The sequence below is a fragment of the Pseudorca crassidens genome, chromosome 3, assembly GCF_039906515.1.
Source record: "Pseudorca crassidens isolate mPseCra1 chromosome 3, mPseCra1.hap1, whole genome shotgun sequence".
Classification (NCBI taxonomy): domain Eukaryota; kingdom Metazoa; phylum Chordata; class Mammalia; order Artiodactyla; family Delphinidae; genus Pseudorca; species Pseudorca crassidens.
Window position 1 is genome coordinate 144448094 of NC_090298.1, and position 19170 is coordinate 144467263.

Here is a 19170-nt window from a genome sequence, read left to right on the forward strand (position 1 = left end):
TATGTGTCCAGTTCTTCTGGGAGCTGAGGAAGAACCAAAGAAGCACAAAATGGACCTAGGGATGATCATACTAAGTGAAGTAAGCCAGACAGAGAAAGATAAATATCATATGATATCGCTTATATGTGGAATCTAAAAAAAAAAAAAAAAATGATGCAAATGAACTTATATACAAAACAGAAATAGACCCACAGACAGAAAACAAACATGGTTACCAAAGGGGAAAGGGAACAGGGAGGGATAAACTAGGGGCTTGGAATTAACATATACACACTACTATATATATAAAATAGATAACTAACAAGGACCTACTGTAATAGCACAGGGAACTATACTCAATATTTTTAATAACCTATAAAGGAAAGGAATCTGAAAAAAAATAGATACATATGTATGTAAAACTAATTCACTTTGCTGTACACCTAAAACTAACACAACATTGTAAATCAACTATACTTCAATTAAAAACAACAAGAAGCACAAGAGGAATACCTCTCCTCAAGAATGGAATTGTGGGGTGTTCCCTGGTGGCCCAGTGGTTGGGATTCTGGGCTTTCATTGCCGTGGCCTGGGTTCAATCCCTGGTCGGGGAACTGAGATCCCACAAGTCACACGATGTGGCCAAAAAAAGAAAAAGGAAAAAAAAAAAGAATCTAGTAGTGAGTGTACAAACTTAAAGCTATGTAACCCCACCAGGCACTATGTGAGCAAAGTCAAGGAGGGATCCAGACAGTCAAGGCACTCGGAATAGGTTGAAAGGCACAGCCTCTAGAGGCTGGCTACTCAGAGAAGGGTTCCAGAAAGTGAGGTCTGGGCCAAGCCAGAGCGGGTATACCAGTTAGGGTTTGCAGAGAAACAAACCCTAACCTACAGGAACACATACATACATATCTACAGGCATGTATATGTATATATATGTGTATATGTATATTTACACACATACACACACACACACACACACACACACACACACACACAGAATGATTTCTTGTAAGGAACCGGCTCACGTGATCATGGGGGCTGACAAGTCTGAATTGTTAGGACAGACCGTAGCCTGAAAACGCAGGAGGAGCTGATACCGCGGTGTGCAGGCAGAATTCCTTCTCAGGGACACCTCAGTTGACTGGATGGGGCCCATCCACATCATCTAGGGCAATCTTCTTTACTTAAGGTAAAAGGACTGTAGATGCTAACCACACTCACAAAATACCTTCGCGGCAACACTTAGCTTTGCGTTTGATTAACCAGCTAGGACTATGACCGAGACAAGCTGACACACAAAACTAACCTCCTAGGATGCCTCCAGAGAGGGAGCAGAAAGGGAACTGCTGCTTGGGATTCAGCTCGGGGACTCTGAAATCTGTGCTGAGAGGTTTGGGGCCCGTGTCCCGGCCCCTGGAGTCGTTAAGGGTTTCCCAGGATACGGGCAGCACTGCAATCTGGAGGGAGCCTGAGGATAGACCAGGAAGAACAGACCACTGAGAAATCTGCACGAGTCCACCCAAGGGAAGGACCAGATCCCAGGCTGGTGAGAGGAGAGGAGCTGAGGGGACGGAAGAACAGCCGCAAGAGGCAGGCTGCCCAGAGGGACGGGAGGGGCGGACACAATGCTGGGAGACTGAGCCGGAAAGGACTTCCCTGTCCCCGTGGTTAGCAGAGGGAATCAAGAGGAACAGCCAGCTTGGAGGGCAGGCTGGGGAGCTTGGGTCTTGATGTCTCGAGGGTACGCGCACTGAGACCAGCGGGGACACACAGCCACACACAGAGCAGGAGTCAAGGTCACTATAGAGAGAAACCAGCGGTGCTGATGCATGGTAACTGATGACGTCTCCAAGGGAGAGACCTAAAGGAGAACAGGTGGGAGAGTGGAGGGTGGAGCCACTCTTGGAGGGTGGCTCCAAAGAGCCCAGAAACCAAGGGGACGGAACCAGAATGTCAGGCCGTCCACAGATGCCAGCCAGGCCACAGAGGGAGTGGAGAGCCTCAGTGAGGACCAGGGTGGAAGGAAAGGCCTTCAAAATGGCAGAAGCAACACAGTGACCAAGCAGCTAGGAGTGACCCCGGGAAGCAACACGGGCTGCCCTCAGGGCTTCTCCCACGTGCAAGGGAACCTGAGAGAAGAGTTTATGGCCAAGGGCACGGGCCATGTGGTCGAGGAGGGGTGTGAGGCAGAGAGGAGAATTTTTCCCTGGAGTCAGCACCTTCTGGAGCCCTGAGGGGGCAAGCAGAGGACCCCCAGGAGACGATGGGTGGATCTGCACTAGACTTCAGTGGAAGCCTACTTAACACCTGGACACCTAGTAGGATGGAGGTGGGGCGGGGCTACTGAAAGCGGAGGAGCAGGAAGAGGGTTGAAGACAGCAGTAAACTGGGAGAAAGGTGAGGCAGGTGATCATGGGGGGCAGGGCAGGAAGACTGGGGGGAACAGAGCCTTGTTACTTGACAGAATTAAGGAGGGTGGGGGAACAGACGCAAACTGGATGATACACACACAGCGGGATACAGGATACCCAGGCTCAAGGATGAAAGGTTAGTGTAGCAGCAGTATCAGGACGTGGGCATCAACCAACACTGCTTCAGACACCTGCCGAGCACAAAAGGGGTGGTGGAAAAAGAGGTACACCTGTACCTTGAAAAAATAAAAGACTACTTTGAAAAAGAGGGTGGTGGAGGCGGGAGCCCCAGAGGATGTCAGTAGCTCACACTTCTGCATGGTGCTTAAGGCCCAGCGGACACAACTCTAGGACCTCTATATACTAATGTACGTCAAGCCTCTTAATCATCACAACCCTAAGAGATGTGGTACAATAATTATCACCATTTTACAGAGAAATAGAGGAACAGAGAGGTTAAGAGCTTGCCCAAGGTCACACGGCTAGCAAGTGGCAGAACTGGCATTCAAACTAGACAGTCAACTTAGATGTGAGAGGTTAAACGACTTGTCTGAAATAAAGCAAAAAGATAAATTCAGAACTCAGACACAAGCATATACCTATGGTGGCTGGTTTCCCCACGCAGCAGCACACCAGCCTGGGTCACCCTCTGAGTAACCTGATCTAGAGGCACAAGAAGAATACTCGCCAGGAGCTCGCAAGGGCCCCTCCAGTCCTCAGCCAGGCACACTGGTTCCCAACATCCTCGCAAAGACTTGTCCTAAACTACGATGATATCTGCACAGGAGCCGGAAGTCTGGGGTCCCGTAGGCAGGGGCTGCAGCTTCAGGCATCGGCAGCCTGGAAAAGCTAGGAGGTCACCTGCCGGGATAGTCCCTCACCAGCCTCATGGTCAGATTCTGGAGTTGCCGGGTGCGCTGGAAGTAGCTCGGCCAAGGGGCCCTGAAGAGACGCTTCACACCAAGGTCCCCGCCAGCTCTAGGAGCCTCTGTGTCTACAGTGAGCCAGAACACGGCAGACTTGGAATCTGGAGGGTTATTGATGATCTGCTGTGTCATCTGACCTCTTAACCTGCTGAAATCCAAACTGGTCATTAGGCCAAGTCTAGACATCCAAGACAGAGAGAACGAGGGAGAGAATCTTTACCCTAAGAACAACACTGTTGTTTTTACATTTGTACCTTGCCTTGTACTGTAAAGTCCTTCATCCTGCAGAAGGGTTACCCATTGCAAGATAAGAACCAAAATGTTGCTTTTGTGCTTGTCTACCCAGCCAGCAGCTCAAGGCTCAAGAGACAAGTATGCACTGTGCTGTCTTCTTGTTCTCGGGCAAAACTGCTTTCCTGGGGCAAAGGATTATGGTCAACCCTCTGCACCTCTCAGCCCCCTCCCCTCCATCTTCCAGGCCCTCATCCTGCTCTCTCTGCCTCCAAGCCAACTGTCCAGCCTTTGTTCTACAGGCCCAGTTCCCCTTCCCATGCCACTAGGCCTCCCCTCCCCTCCCCCTCCCCCTCTTCTCCCTCTTCCCCCTCTTCCGCCTCCTCCCCATCTTCCCCCTCCTCCCCATCTTCCCCCTCCTCCCCCTCTTCCCCCTCCTCCCCCTCTTCCTCCTCCTCCCCGTCTGCCCCTCCTCCCCCTTTTCCCCTTCCTCCCCCTCTTCTCCCTCCTCCCCCTCTTCCTCTTCCTCCCCCTCTTCCTCCCCCTCCCTCTCTTCCTCCCCCTTCCCCCCTCTTCCTCCTCATCCACCTCCTTCACCTCCTTCACCATAGCTTTTCTCAGGACTAGCAGCTGACAGGGAAAGGAGAGGAGTGAGCTCTATTCCGGCAGGAGGAGCCTGGAACAGGGCAGGAGGGAAGCAGCAGGGAGTCCCCAAAGATGAGAGAAAGGCATCAGAGCCTTCCTTGGGCCTTCTTGCTGGTAACCCAAGCTGCCTCTTCAGTGACGCCCACAGCAAGTGGCAGCCCCTGGCTGCCATGCCCACACATCACAGAATGGCAAGTTGCCCAAGATCCAGAAGTGTGTCCGGGGCCAGTGTGATGTGTGTGTTACTGGACCTCTCAAGATGATTCACAGGGCAATGGACACGTGCTTTCTATTTAAGAGACGTGTATCTATTTTTACAATCACCTTCTGTTTACAGGAAGGTAAATACTCGTTTTCATGCACGGTCATGGAAGAAAGTTTCCTGTTAAAATAAATTTTCTAAGTGAAAAATGTGCGCCGCTTTAAAGAAAAGCAGAAAGTAAGTAGTAATTGCATGAGTAGAATGCAAATATGGCAAAAGCCGCAAAGGCGATAAGTAAATGATAAGTAAATGATGATTGGTGATTCTGACATTTACTGCATAGATATGGACCCATCCCATAGACCCACTTTGGTCCTCGGTTAATTGAGAATAGGTCAGACTCACAAACCATTTTCTTTCTTTTTTTTTTCTTTTAATATTTATTTATTCATTATTTATTTTTGGCTGTGTCGAGTCTTCATTGCAGCACGTGGGCTCAGTAGTTGTGGTGTGCGGGCTCAGTAGTTGTGGCGTGTGGACTCAGTAGCTGTGGCGTGTGGGCTCAGTAGTTGTGGCGTGCGGGCTTAGTAGTTGTGGTGCACAGGCTCAGTAGTTGTGGTGCACAGGCTCAGTAGTTGTGGTGCACGGACTCAGTAGTTGTGGCGTGTAGGCTCAGTAGTTGTGGTGCACGGGCTCAGTAGTCGTGGTGTGTGGGCTTAGTTGCCCCACGGCATGTGGGATCTTAGTTCCCCGACCAGGGATGGAACCCGCATCCCCTGCATTGGAAGGCGGATTCTTAACCACTGAACCACCAGGGAAGTCCCCTCACAAACCATTTTCAATTCAGTGGACAAATGTTTGCCAAGAGCCTTTGCCGTGTCCAGGACCGTACGAGTCACACAGAAAAGGGAACCTCCCACAGCCACCCCTGACTTCAGGTAGCTTTCAGTTAACTCGTTGGAAAGAACAGGTCTACACTCGAGGAAACTGCTAGAGAACAGAACAGAAGTGTGTAAGAGAGGGAGGCAGACTTGAGCAGTGGGGGGGGGGGGGGGGGGACAAGAAAAGGGAGCCCAGGATTCACTGGGGTGACTCCAAGGTGAGGCTCAGGATGGGTCATGGAGATCTCAATCAGTTCTGAGGAGCCTGGAATGTTCCCTCTGCTCCAACCTCATCACCTGGATCCCAAGAGTCACTCCAGACCCTGGTGACCTTGTGGCAGTGAAAGTCTTCCCCAGAGGACCTCACTTCTAAAGGTGTGAGGAAAGGGCGGACACCAGCAAGTCATGTCCTGGGCGGCTCTATAATCCTGACAGCCACCTGCGGAGTCCACACAGCAAGGCTCTTCCGTGGTGGCACCGAGGACCTCGGCACCCGCTAGCCAGGCTCCGCCTACTCTCTGCTTTCCTGTGTGGTTCCCTTGGCTCTCAAACTCCTGATGCTGTCTTCTCTGTGGTGCCTGGGGAGGACCATCTCCCTTCCCAGTCTGAAGCTGACCTAGGAACCCAGAGAGCTGGGTGTAGCTGAGTGGGGACAGAGGCAACTCACAACTGCTGCGTTTCCCTCCAACTCTTGAGAGTTGACACCTTTGGGTACCTCTTGGTGCCCTGATTCCAGTGAGGCTCCATCTTAGGGAACTGCTCCCCCAGCCACATCCACAGAGTCCCAGGGTGGGTACCCGTCCATGAGATCACATCCCACGGCCCTACCCCCTTGACCACGAAGCATCAGAGCAGAGATCTGAGCCAATCAGATTCTCCCCCTGGAATTAGGAACTTTTTGGAATTTGGAATTACAACAGAGAGATTCCAGCTCACTCTGGGCTGATCTCTGGATGGCAGAGATGCAAAAACTCTACAGTTAGGTGAGGCCATCTTTGGCCACGTGGCCCAGAAATGCAGAGAAAGTGGATCCGCAGAGAGAAGCAGAGATGTAAGGCAAAAAGAGATAAGCCCTAACAAGCCATGCTCTCCCCCAGCCTTTGGCCAAGTGTTTTTGCTGCCACAATGCCCTCCTCTCCCTCCCTCTCTAAGATTATGCTTAACAGTGAAATTCATGATACGGACAGAATGTTTGTATCTCCCAAAATTCATATGTGGAAACCCTAACCCCTGGTGGAAAGGTTATTTGGAGGTGAGACCTTCGGGAGATAATTAGGATAGATGAGGTCATGAGGGTGAAGCATCCCATGATGGGATTAACGCCCTTAAAAGAAAAGACCACAGAGCTTACCCTCTTTCTTTCTCTCTCCCCACCGTGTGAAAACACAGCAAGAAGATGGCCATCTACAAGCCAGGAAGAGAGCCCTCAGCAGAACCCAGCCAGGCTGGCACCCTGATCTCAGACTTCCCAGCCTCCAGATCTGGAAGAGAATAAATATCTGTTGTTTAAGCCGCCCAGTCTATGGTATTTTGTTTACAGCAGGCCTTTGCCCTGGCCGTTGGCCTTAAATTTCTCATCTACTGCCACTTTCCCCATCACTCACTAGACCTCGGCCACACGAACCACCTTTCAGTTCTTCGAACAAATCAACCTTAGTTCCAACCTCAGGGCCTCGGTTCTTACTCTGCTTCTGGCTGGGAGTAGCCTCCCTCTGTCTTCATACGGTGGGCTTTTTCATGTCATTCAGATTTTTATAGAAATAATCCTTATTCAGAGAAGCCTTCTCAGACCACGCTCATTGACACAGGCCCTTAGACACTCTATTTTCTCATTACTTTACGTGCAGCATGGGACCAGCTACCTTGCCCATCTTATTCACCACTATATCCCACAAAGCCCAGCCCAGCACCCAGCACAGCAAAGGTGTCCATCGGATATTTGTTGAATAAATGACTGAGACACAAAGAGTCTGGCCTCCACGAGTCCAGACAGAGAGCCAGATCGTGGGTGGAAAAAGGGAAAGGGTGACACTGGCAGAGGGTACCACCATTAGCTTGGTCTGCGTTCAAAAGTTTCCCAGTCAGCAAACCGGCTCACGCAAGCCCTCCTAAGGAAACACAGTGCAGAACTCGGGAAATGTAGCCCAGGGCTGGTCAAAAGACAGTCATACTCTAAACTATGCACGACCAGATTTTGTGGACCACGTGTTTTATCTTTGACCGTACTTATGGAAAGATTATTCAAGAACATCGTGAACACACAAAAATAAATCTTTAAAAATATCATTTGGATGACACACACATACGAATGAAAGATTTTTCTCTTTTTACTATAGCATTCCATTAAGGCATTTTGAAAAAGCAAATGTGCTAAGTAACGGCACACGATAACCTGCAAATAAAAATGGACCCAGTTGCTACCCACACAGCTGACCCCAGATGAAACCCACCCCAGTCTCACCATCAACCAAGGTAGAAGGAGGGGGCAGCTCGCCAACTCTGTTTCCTGTCCTCTGAGGACCTGATAGTGTCCAAAGCAACAGAAGGTCACGGTTCTTACTCACACTGGGATGTGGGTCAGAGAGTGGCCACAGCCACCACTGCCTGCTTTGATCACTGGGGCAAACAATGGCTATTCAGTGAGTGCCAGGTGCCAAAAGCAAGGCATTTGACACGCTATCTCACGTAATCCTACAACGACCCTGTGAAGCACACATTATTATCCTTGAACTTATGTTGAGAAGACTGAGGCTGCTTGACATAAATTCAAGCCTCAACAGAGAGGCTAAGTAACCTGGCTGAGATCACACAGCTAACCGGCATCAAGGCTGAGATTTGAAGGCCACAGTGCCTAGATCCCTACCTACCCAAGAGCTGTCCCTCCCCTCCACACTCCATAGATTAGCTCTCCTTACCCTTCTTCATCTCCACCATCAGTAACTGACGTCAAGGGCCCAACACCTTCCTCTTTTCTGTCCCTCCTAAACACCCAGCACCGGCCAGCCTGCAGTGAACTTCACGAGGTTGATGATGATGGACCCAGGCTTCTTGCAGAGCATCCCCTTCTGGTCCGCCTCTCCCTCTCTCTCCTTCTGCCTTAACCCCCGAGGGCTCTTTTCTCATCAATTGTCAGCCCTCTTGCTTTAGTTTTGTATGCCTAATTTATCTTGTTACCCACTTCTTTTTGTTTGTTACCTAGCCAAAAAACAAGAAGAGTGGGCTTCCCTGGGGGCGCAGTGGTTAAGAATCCGCCTGCCAATGCAGGGGATACGGGTTCGAGCCCTGGTCCGGGAAGATCCCACATGCCATGGAGCAACTAAGCCATGTGCCACAACTACTGAAGCCTGTGCACCTAGAGCCCACAACCAGAGAAGCCGCCACAATGAGAAGCCCGCGCACCGCAACGAAGAGTAGCCCCCATTCACTGCAACTAGAGAAAGCCCGCGCACAGCAACGAAGACCCAACACGGCCAAAAGTAAATAAATAAATTTTAAAAATAAAAAACTTAAAAAAAAAACCAAGAAGAGTCTAAAAAACATTCTTTGGCTTCCTTTTAGATTGTTATCTTACCTTAGTTCCTGTGCATTTCTTTCTTCTGAGGACTTTCTTTTACTTTTCTCTCTTTTACTTCTTCCTACTTCTTCTGCCTCTCAAGGTTTTAAGGTCTTAAGGAGAAAAAAATATATACATATATATATATTTGTGTGTGTGTGTATATATATATATATATATATATACACACACACACATACATGGGCACTGGATTCCTCTGGCCATCAGGCTAAGTTCACTTTGTTCATCATCAAAATGAAAGTGTTTTGCAACATGATCTATAATACTTATTATTTACTGGTGGGGATGGCGAAGTGGGTTCTGACTTCAGAACAATAATAAAATACAAAGATCTGGCAATCAGAATACCCAAGTTCAAATCTGGACTTGACCCTTCCAGCTGTATGTGCCTTGGACAAGAATCTCTGAGCTTGAGGTTTTCATCTGTAAAATGGGAATAATAATTCTACTCCCTCCCAAGGCTGTAGAGAGGTTTAAAAAAGCCGTGTATATGAAAGCACTTTCAACCTAGAAATAATTTCAGCAAAAAGCAGTATGGAATCAGGGCCTTGGCCAAACTATGAAATGCCACAAGAAAGGGGAGGTTGCTGTTGAATTGTGCATTGGATATCGCACCTGGGTGGCCCACTAACTCTTTACATCCACGACCTTTCCCCCAAACGGGGTTTCCTCTCTGGAAGTCCCAGTTCTGCTAATGGAACCAGAAGGCATTTCATCATTCAATAACCACACACACACTTAATCTGCTGTGAGTCAGGGACTGCAGTGTGTGCTAGGGATTTGACATTGAACTTGCCGAAAAATGTCCTCTCCATCAGGGCCCTTATAATGCATTTTGGATGGGAAAAACAGTAAGACAACAAACAATGAAAATAAATAAATAAACAAGATAATAACTGATCAAGGCCCCTGATTTGCAGGGACAGCCTGCATGAAGGCCCTAAGGCAGGAAAGAGGTTGGCTTATTTGTAGTATAGAAAAAAGATGCTGGAAGGGAATGAGTGAGGGGGTGGTTCCCCTGAGGTCTGCAAAATCACCAGGGCCAGATCTTACAGGGCCTTCCGGTCCGTGGTCAGGAGTGTGGATTGGATTCTAAGGAGGCCTCTGGAGTCAAGCGACGGAGTGATAGGATTGGGTTGAGGGTTTATTTTTGTTGGTTGCTTGGTTTGGTTGTTTTTTTTTTTTTATCAGTCTGGCCACAGTGCAGAGAATTAGGATTGGAGAGAGTGTTGGTGAGCGAAAGTGGAAGCAAGAGAGCAGATAGTCAGCTCCACGGTAGGACAAGACAGAGATGACTGAGGCTTGGATGGTGGAAATGGAGAGAAGCGAACAGAATCGACAGGTATTTTGGAGTCAGAAACAACACAAATTGGTGATGAGTTACGTACAGAGGTGTGAAGGGAAGGAGAAAATGGCTCATTTTCATAACAAAGAGGACTCCTGGGATTTTCTTTTTTTTTGCTAGAGCAACCAGAAAAGCAGTGATAGCACTGACTGAGATGGGGGTGGGAGATGGAAGAGAAGTGGAAGAGCACAGGGCAGGTGAAGGGGGAACTGGTAAAAGAGAGGTAAAAGAGAGGTTTAGGGACTTCTCTGACGGTCCAGTGGTTAAGAGTCTGTCCTTGCAATGCAGGGGGCATGGATTCGATCCCTGGTTCCGTATCCCTGGTTGGAGAACATGTAAGATCTCATATGCCACGCGGTGCGGCCAAAAAAAAAAAGAGAGAGAGAAAGGCTTAAACTTCCATCATTCTCCCCACCTACCCCTCAAGTGCAAAAGCTGGTTATCTTGCCAGTTTGTCCCCCACAAGCTTGTAAAAATTGCCTCTACCTTCGCATCTCCAATTTGCCACGTGACTTCTCAAGGTGTTCCCCCCCTGGAGGTCTCCTCCTCCAAACCACCTCTGCACCCTCACTAGCCCCACAACCTCTGGACTTTCTGGAATGGGGAGTAACGCACTCATCTTTATTGTTTAAGACTTCTGCATTGGGTTTTCTGTTACTTGCAGATGAAGACAGACACACCAGGCCCTCGGGATCAAATCCCAGTCAACGTTCGGCCAAGAGTCCTCTCCTCCAAAACACCATCCTTCCCTGCCACACCAGGCCACCCAGGTCTCCATCCTGCCTGCTCTCACTCACTCCTCTGGGCCTCTGTGCATGTTGGTCCAGCTGCCTGGGATGCTTTTTCTCCCTGTTTCCACCTTCTAAATGCCTCCTAACCATTCTCTTAACCATTCTTCAGTTCCTGTTTTTCAAGCGAACGTAAAAACTAAACATTTTTCATCTTTGACACCTTTTAGGAGGTGTCAACCATTGAGGGGTCAGTGGTTGAGGGCAACCATTCTCTTAGTTCCCATAGTACCCTGCCCTCATCTCCATCATAATGCCAACCACACAGTGCTGTAAAAATTATTATTTCCTCCTCTCTAAATTTGTACTGCTGTAAGGGCAGTGCCTGGGTTTCTCTCTTCCTTGCTGTCCAGTATGCAACACGGGGTCTAACACACAGACACACACAAGAGTTGACTGAATGACTGAATGTCAGAGTGGGTTAGTGCTATAGACTGAACGTTTGTGTCCTCCCCAAATTCATATGTTGAAAGCCTAACCCCCAGTGTGATGGTATTTGGAGGTGGGGTCTTTGGGAAGTAAGTAGGGTTAGATAGGTTATGAGGGTCAGACCCTCATGATGGGATTAATATCTTTATAAAAAGAGGAGGAGATATGAGATGGATCTCTCTCTCTCTCTGTCTCTTTCTCTCTCTCAATATCTCTCTCTCCCCCTCTCTCCCTCTCTTTATGCATAATTCAGGGAAGCAGGCCTCCACTAAGAACCCAATCACGTTGGCACCCTGATCTCAGGCTTCCAGCCTCCAGAACTATGAAAAAGAAATATTTGTGGGAATTCCCCGGTTGTCCAATGGTTAGGACTCTGCACTTTCACTGCCGAGGACAAGGGTTCGATCCCTGGTCAGGGAACTAAGACCTCGCAAGCCGCTCAGTGTAGCCAAGAAAAACAGAAAGAAAGAAATGTTTGTCATTTAAGCCACCCAGTCGATGCTACTCTGTGATGGCAGCCCCAGCAGACTAAGACAAGTAGGTTCTAAAGTCTTCAAACAAAGTAAAAATCTTGAATGGTCAAAATGAATCTTAAAAATCCTGCCTACCACACATAAAACACAGTATCCATGTTTTTATTATACATAATTCTTATCCCCACTGAATTTTGAGAAGTACTGAGTTCCACGAAAGGGGAGAATAAACAGAGAGGTTAGATGACAATGTCTCTCATTCAAAGCCCCCCACTGTAAAACAGTCATCAACCCTTAACAGGGAGTTTTAAGGAAGATGGTGTGGGGGAACAGCTTCTTCACTGGCTCCTTCTACACTGGCTCCTGCTTGCCTGAAGGATTTTACTTGATTTTTGTTTTAATATTCTCGTCTGTAACCTCAGCCCCCAGTACAGCAGGAAAAAACTGTCATCATCGTTTGGTCCAACGAAGCCTTTTTCTTTTTCTGAGTAATTTACAGAAATAATAATAAAGGGACAGCTTTTAAATTTTTATTACAAAATTGAATAATTTATACATAGCAGGGACTTCCCTGGTGGTGGTCTACTGGTTAAGAGACTCCACGCTCCCAATGCACGGGGCCCAGGTTCGATCCCTGGTCGGGGACGTAGATCCCGCACGCTACAACAAAGATCCCACACACAGCAAAGACGATCCTGCATGCCACAACTAAGACCAGGCGCGGCCAAAATAAATAAATATTTCAAAAATAAATAAATAAATATAGCAAATTTTCATTCCCTATTTTCCTGACTTTGAAGGTATATAAACTCAAAATGAGCAACATTCTCTACATGCAACTAACTATTCATCAGCTGAACCAGGGGCAGATGCAACTCACAAATACTAATTTCAGATTTCAAGCAAATCTCTAATACGTTCTAATTTATTGTTATTTCTGGTTCTTCTTGCACTTGCATCATAAAACTAGTACTTTTCAAACCTTTGATGGGTTGTAATTTTCCTAAAGAGAAGACGGGCATCTTCTTTTCTCCATAATTGCAAAGCATTTTGTTTCTTACATTTATAAACACTAGTAAGAATATTCTTTGGCTCACCTTTGTAAACACACCCGACTTCATCGTTTGTCCCTTTCAAACTGTATCAAGGAAATTTTGCTAAACAAACACCACAAGAGGTACAAGAAGATTGGCCTCCCCTTCTTTGAGCAAAACAGGACAGTCCAGGTTCTTGTTGCAAAATATTGGGTGATGAAATCATTCTTGTTGAATGACTAACTGGATGAGAATACCATATTTTTTGTCCTCAAAAATATATTGTTTATTGATCGATTCTGGAGTGTGAGAAAATTGATCCAGATTGTTGTATGGTAAAACTCAGAGTCTGAGACTTTGCTTACAGAGTGAATTTTACTGTTAACATCAGAGTCAACGTCACTGCTGTCCCTTCTGATTTGTCTAACTACTGTAAAACATTTTCCTTTGTCAATTTTCTTCTCTTCACCATTTTGTGCAGGCAATGAAAAATTCTGTATTCTCCATGGCATGCAATGAAAGTGATAATAAAACTACAAAGATGATGCCCTCGGGGCTTCCCTGGTGGTGCAGTGGTTAAGAATCCTCCTGCTAATGCAGGGAACACGGGTTCGAGCCCTGGTCTGGGAAGATCCCACATGCCGCGGAGCAACTAAGCCCATGTGCCACAACTACTGAGCCCACGTGCCACAACTACTGAAGCCCGTGCGCCTAGAGCCTGTGCTCCACAACAAGAGAAGCCACCGCAATAAGAAGCCCGTGCACCACAACGAAGAGTAGCCCCTGCTCGCCGCAACTAGAGAAAGCCCGTGCACAGCAACGAAGACCCAACACAGCCAAAAATAAAATTAAATAAAATAAATAAATTTATTTTTAAAAGAAGATGGTGTCCTCTATCCTCTTTTATACCTTCTTGAAAGATGATGTAATACTCTAAGCAATGTAATAAGAAAACTGAAGGGTGATGCAATCGTGATGATTTATTTCACTGTTGCATCAACCTTCTGGATGGTGATTCCATCATTCTTCCATTTTCTTATTATTTTAGTATTTTTAGCATCATTGGCAATAATTGATGGGTAATGATGAAATAATTCCTAGGATGATAAAATGGAAAACATTTCAAGATATAAGAAAAATCAGATCACTAAGATCCCGTGAAGTCTTAGATTCATAAATGGCTCCAATGGTCCCATATGGTACATTCAAGATAGATTGAGTTTTATTCTGTTCTTGTTAAAAAGTAAATGTTCTCTTTGATCTTTGAAAAATTTCCTTTCAAAAGAGCCAAAGTCATGATACATAAAACTTTACAAATAGTTGGAACTGCTCAGAAAAAAAAAACTCAAACACTAAAATTGAGTCCCATGGACCTGGATGGTATACTGATGGTTAAATCACATTAATCGATTTGGTCATTTCATGAAAATTTTCAAAATCTGACTCCCTGGTAAACTGCCCCACAAAAAGACCCTTCCCTTACCCGTAGTTCTAGGACGAAACCCAGTCAGAGAGAAAGCTCCGTAGTATTCCAAGACCATAGATGCTCACCTCTGGGCTCCACCAGCACTCCCCACGGAGATCAGGCTGCTCCTGGCCTGGGACGTTTTCTCCTAGAGTCTGTCTCCACACACAGTGCGGAAGCAAAAATCATGACCTGAGGAAAACAGAGACGACTTCTGGAATACTCCGCAGGCTTCAGAGCAAGGCATTAACAAAACTCAGACCACAATCAGACACCGAACTTTACTGCTTTACGTTCTTTCCAGTAAATGGATTTATTGTGAGGAGACAGTGGTCCTATTCTCTTGGGGTTTTTTTAAATTCTTTTTCATCTCTTGTGTTTCCAGTCAGTCCATGACTATGGTTTGACAGTTAATCTACAACACAGAGGAAATGTCCAATTCACAAAAGTGGTGTATTCCAAACCTTTGGAAGTCGGTTGTTTCGGGAACTCAGAATATTTTCTCCTTAAATAAACAATATTATAAATGATGGTGAGGTTTCCAGACCAGCCCCACAAAAGCCCTCTTAACTCATAATGTTGTTGGGGCCCTGGACTTTTACGGTGAAAATTAGTAGAGAGCAATTTTGTTGTAGTACCAATAAACAAACTCAAATATGGAAGATATAGTCTCCTTTCTCCTGAATTCTATTTAATGAAACCACTGGTTTAATGAAAGGAGATAAAAGGAAAGACAGAGACTTTTTAGGGAGGGACCTCTACTTATAAGAATTTCGGAGCCTTATAGCAGCATTCTATTGTTATTTTGTCTGTCCAGTTTCACTTGGATACCTTTTTTTCATTTTCCCTCATAGAGGCATGACACAAAGGAGCCATGATGAGGGTAGATTTGGGGCTCACAGCAAAGGATGGGGGAGGAAAAGCAAAAAGTTTGAGAGAGATTTTCTTGATGGGGCGATTAAAGCACGTCGTTGCAAGGGGGAGATTGCCTAAATCGGTATTAACTGATTTGCTAAGGAAATTGAGGAGCAGGTGGAAGACCCAGTATTAGTGCCCTAGGCCCTTGAGCCACGGAGAGAGAGTCCACTATTTGGTCAGACAGTTCCCTCTCTAACCATAAGGTGGCGCCGTCAGCCCAGACAGTCGGCCCCAAGGGGGCGTGGCTTGCAGGAGGAAGAGCTCTCCACGAGGAAGCCACGTTTTCCACTCTGGCTTTGGAACTCAGACAGCCTGGACCAGACACCAAGTATCAACCTATGCGATATTGCCTCATCATCCAACAACTTCCCATCCTCCAAGGCCCCACCTGCTCATACCTTCCCATCCTCCAAGAATACCTTTCTAGGCATAGCAACCCACATCAAGATTCCAACTCATTACTTCCCACTCCTCTCATCCGTATCCCCCTTCACAGTGTCAGCACTGGACCCCTGACCTTTTCCTAACTCCAAAAGGGAATCTAGTCTAAGAGGGTCCTGGAGGTTCATCCTTAAATGCCATCAGGATGTGAAAACAAGATCTCTGGTGAGCACAGATTTGTCACAAAGGCCCCACAACAAGGCCCCAGATGGCAGCTTTATCTTCCACTTGAATACCAAACTGGGCAACCCCTATTCCCGATACAAAACGCACCATATCTCCTCCCTTCATTTACCCCTGCTGGTCCTCCCTCCTGTGATACCCTCTGTTCCTTTTCTACTTGTCAGTATCCTCTCCCCTTTCAAAGTCTAACTCGAATTAACCTACTTATTGTTTGGATTGAACTGGTGGAGTTAGAGAGGAAAACTTGGGTTCCACGCATTAACCACAGAAGCCCCAGGATGTCACGAGGTGAGCCTGCCTCATCCTTTCCACTGCCAGTTGGGTCTTAAATGGAGAAGGAGGGTCCGTCCAGCCAAGACTCCCTGCTGAGCCTCAGGGCAATACCAGCTGGACTGTCCTTGCATCTCCCAAGTCTCAATGCCCACCTAGAGAGACACCAAAGCTGCAAGCACAATGCGTGGCCCAGTATCTATTCTCAATTCATGTTTCCTTTATTATAATAATAATAATAATTACTACCATTATTACTGCCCCTTCCCCACTCCCTACTGTCACCAGCCGCAGTCTGCCAAACCAGTCCTGAGTTACAGAGCTAGAAGAAGGAACGAGGGGAGATCACGACACAGTCACCAGCCTGAGCTCCCCTCCCCACTTCCACCCCAGGCCTGTGGCCTAGACTGGTAATCCCAGGAAACTGCCTCCCGATTCTGCAGAATTTTCTCAGCCCTGATGGGACGGACTGGGGTGGGCATTCTTCTCTGGATGTCTGGCCCTGGCCAAGTGGCCTGACGATAAAACTTTTAAGAACTGGTACCTGTAACTTGCAACACCTCAAATACAGTTCACTACTTTCCTTTTAGTTCTAAAGGGACAGGTGGCTCAGGTAGGAGACAAGGTAGGAGACCAGAATGTCCCCTGTGAGACTGGAGCAAAAAGCCCCAAGATGAATGTTTCCATTATGCAGGTCCTCTGAGGGCAGCCCCAGGGCTTCATGGTGGCAAAAGGTATGCCCCAGCTCTGGGAGGCAGGAGCCCAGAGACCTCCATCTGCCCGGCCCCTGATCCAGGTGGCTGAGAAGACTCCGAGAGTCTTCATCCAACAAAGGTCGGCTTGCTCCCACCCTGTGGACCTCTCCTATTTCTGTGGCTCAAAGAACCAAGAGACCAGATGCCCTTTTAAATGCCAATATAGCTCATGCTCTCACCTACAGAAAAGGCTCTCCAAGGAAAGAAAACCTACCCAGGTAATTCAGAGGCTTATGGAGTTCGTGGGAGGCCAGACTGCTGCCGGGTTTTTTTTTGTTACGTTTTGTCTTTTCAGGATCTACAGGAGACGGTGTTTCATAAACTAATAAAGGAAGTTAACTACGCAAACAAAAGCAGGGTGGGAAATGCTAACCACCTATTTGAATGTACTTGTACCCCACCTCCTTCCCCCAAAGCTCTGAGGCTGCAAGAAGTAATTGTTATTGGAATCATGGGCATGAGTGGCCAGTTTCTTGCCACTGCTGCAGACTCGGACCCTCAAAGTGACCATTTCCTTGGGCTCTGAAATCGGGTGGGGATGGTGGACAGCAGGTCCCAGGCGCTGCAACCCCGGGGAGAGCCCACCCGAAGGCGCCTTCCCCACCCCCTCCTTTCATTCCTCCCACCTCAAGGCCACTGGATGCGCTGGACAGCCGCGGCCAGAGGCGGCCACCCTGCCCCCACCCCCCTTCCTAACGCCCTCGTGCATCCGGAACCCTGGGAAGGGAGCTTTGGAAGCCGAACGGCGGCCGGAGGATGACCCGGCCCCAGCGTCTCCGCACCCCCTCCCCCAACCGTGTCACATGGCTGCCCCAACGAGGCTCGCAGTGCGCCCCGCCGCGGAGACCCAGGGCCGCGTCGCCACGGGCAGTGGGTGATGAAACCTCTCCGGCGAATTACCGCAGAGGGCAGGGAGCAGAGCGGGGCCGAGGCCGGGGCCGGCGCGGGGGGTGGGAGCTGGTACCCGGGCTCACCTGTTCTCCAGGAGGAGGATGGAGACGGCGGGGGAGGGGCGAGGGCGCGTCAACCCGGGGTGAGTGGCGCGGCACTCGCGTCCCCGCCCTCCCCCAGCCCTGCAAGCCCCCAGAGCAGCGCCGTCGGACTGACGGTGCCCGGAGCAGTTCCTGTCCCCAGCCCAGGCGCCGGGGAGACGTGAGCGTGCACACGTACACACACAGCGGGGGAAGAGGCGCTCCGAGCGGCGCCCAACTTTCTCCCTGCTTCCGCAGGCCGGGGGAGAAAGCGGTCGGGGGCAATCCAGCCCCGGCCGTGCTTGGGGAGGGAGCTCGAACAAGGAAAAGAGACGGAGAGAATTTCCTTGGGTTTTGTTTTTAGGGTTTGGGGAGAATTTTTTGACCTTTTCCATCCGATGAATGAAGAGTAAAGGGAACCAGAATGGGGTGGCGAGTAGCGCTTTGAGAAAATGGAAGAGTATGTTTGGAGACGCGTAAAGTTGCCTTTCAAGCTCCAGCCTCTGGGGCACGCGATGCTCCTCGGCGGGCTGACTCAGGGCTGCCTGGGCCTCCCAGCCCCCCGCCTGGAAATGATGCAGGTCCAGTCAGTCACCTGGATCCCTGCAGCCCAGCCCGGAATCCGTCTGGACTGAGGGAGGGGCGAGAATCTGGCACCAAGGCCCACCAAAGAGGGGAGAAAAGAGGAAGATGGGGCAGTCGCTCAGGCTAAGTCCTATATCTAGTGCTCTGATCCTATCTTAAATAGTTTGAGGGATTTTTTTTTTTAATGCAAAGCGTCACAACGCCAGGAATTCCCATATGTGTCCAGTTTGGCCCCAGCATCACTGTATCCAGGAAACTTCTCCAATCCTCGGGGCTGGGAATCTCAAGTGAATTCCAACAGGCAGAAAGAGGAAACTTTCCCAGCCCGATGCGGGTGTGATGCGAGTCAGGAGACCGGGCGGACGCTGTCCCAGCGCAAACTGTCCCCTCTCGCCCTTCTTTAGCTGCAACCGGAGCTGGAATTCGCTTTTATTTTTTTAAGTCCGTTCGGCCATTGCCCTCGAGCACCCGCACACGCGCATGCATCTCCGGCCGCGCTCTCACACACTCACACACGCACGCAAACGCGTGGCCGCCGCCAGGTCTGCAACTTTGTCAGGCGCTCCCAGCGGCGCTCGGTTTCCTCCCGTAGTAGTTGGGCACAGGCCACGCCTCCCGACCGTGTTGTCAAACGGGCGGGGGTCTCGGATTGGTCCAGCCG

The 19170-nt window shown here is 48.6% G+C and overlaps 1 long non-coding RNA gene across 9 annotated transcripts in view; it reads right to left on the minus strand.

The window, feature by feature from the left end:
• LOC137222094 (uncharacterized) overlaps nucleotides 1-19170 on the minus strand; it is a 143230-nt gene that overhangs the window by 122754 nt on the left and 1306 nt on the right. For 4 of the 9 annotated variants that reach the window (XR_010942309.1, XR_010942311.1, XR_010942306.1 and 1 more), the window contains exons 1-3: nucleotides 17928-18719; nucleotides 14473-14578; nucleotides 8850-8944 (exon numbers count right to left, since the gene is read on the minus strand). This is a non-coding gene — a long non-coding RNA (uncharacterized lncRNA). Of the gene's footprint in view, nucleotides 1-1288; nucleotides 1451-6629; nucleotides 6760-8849; nucleotides 8945-14472; nucleotides 14579-17167; nucleotides 17511-17927; nucleotides 18720-19170 lie in introns of those variants that run through there. The other 5 variants (XR_010942310.1, XR_010942308.1, XR_010942314.1 and 2 more) reach the window with 5 other exon arrangements.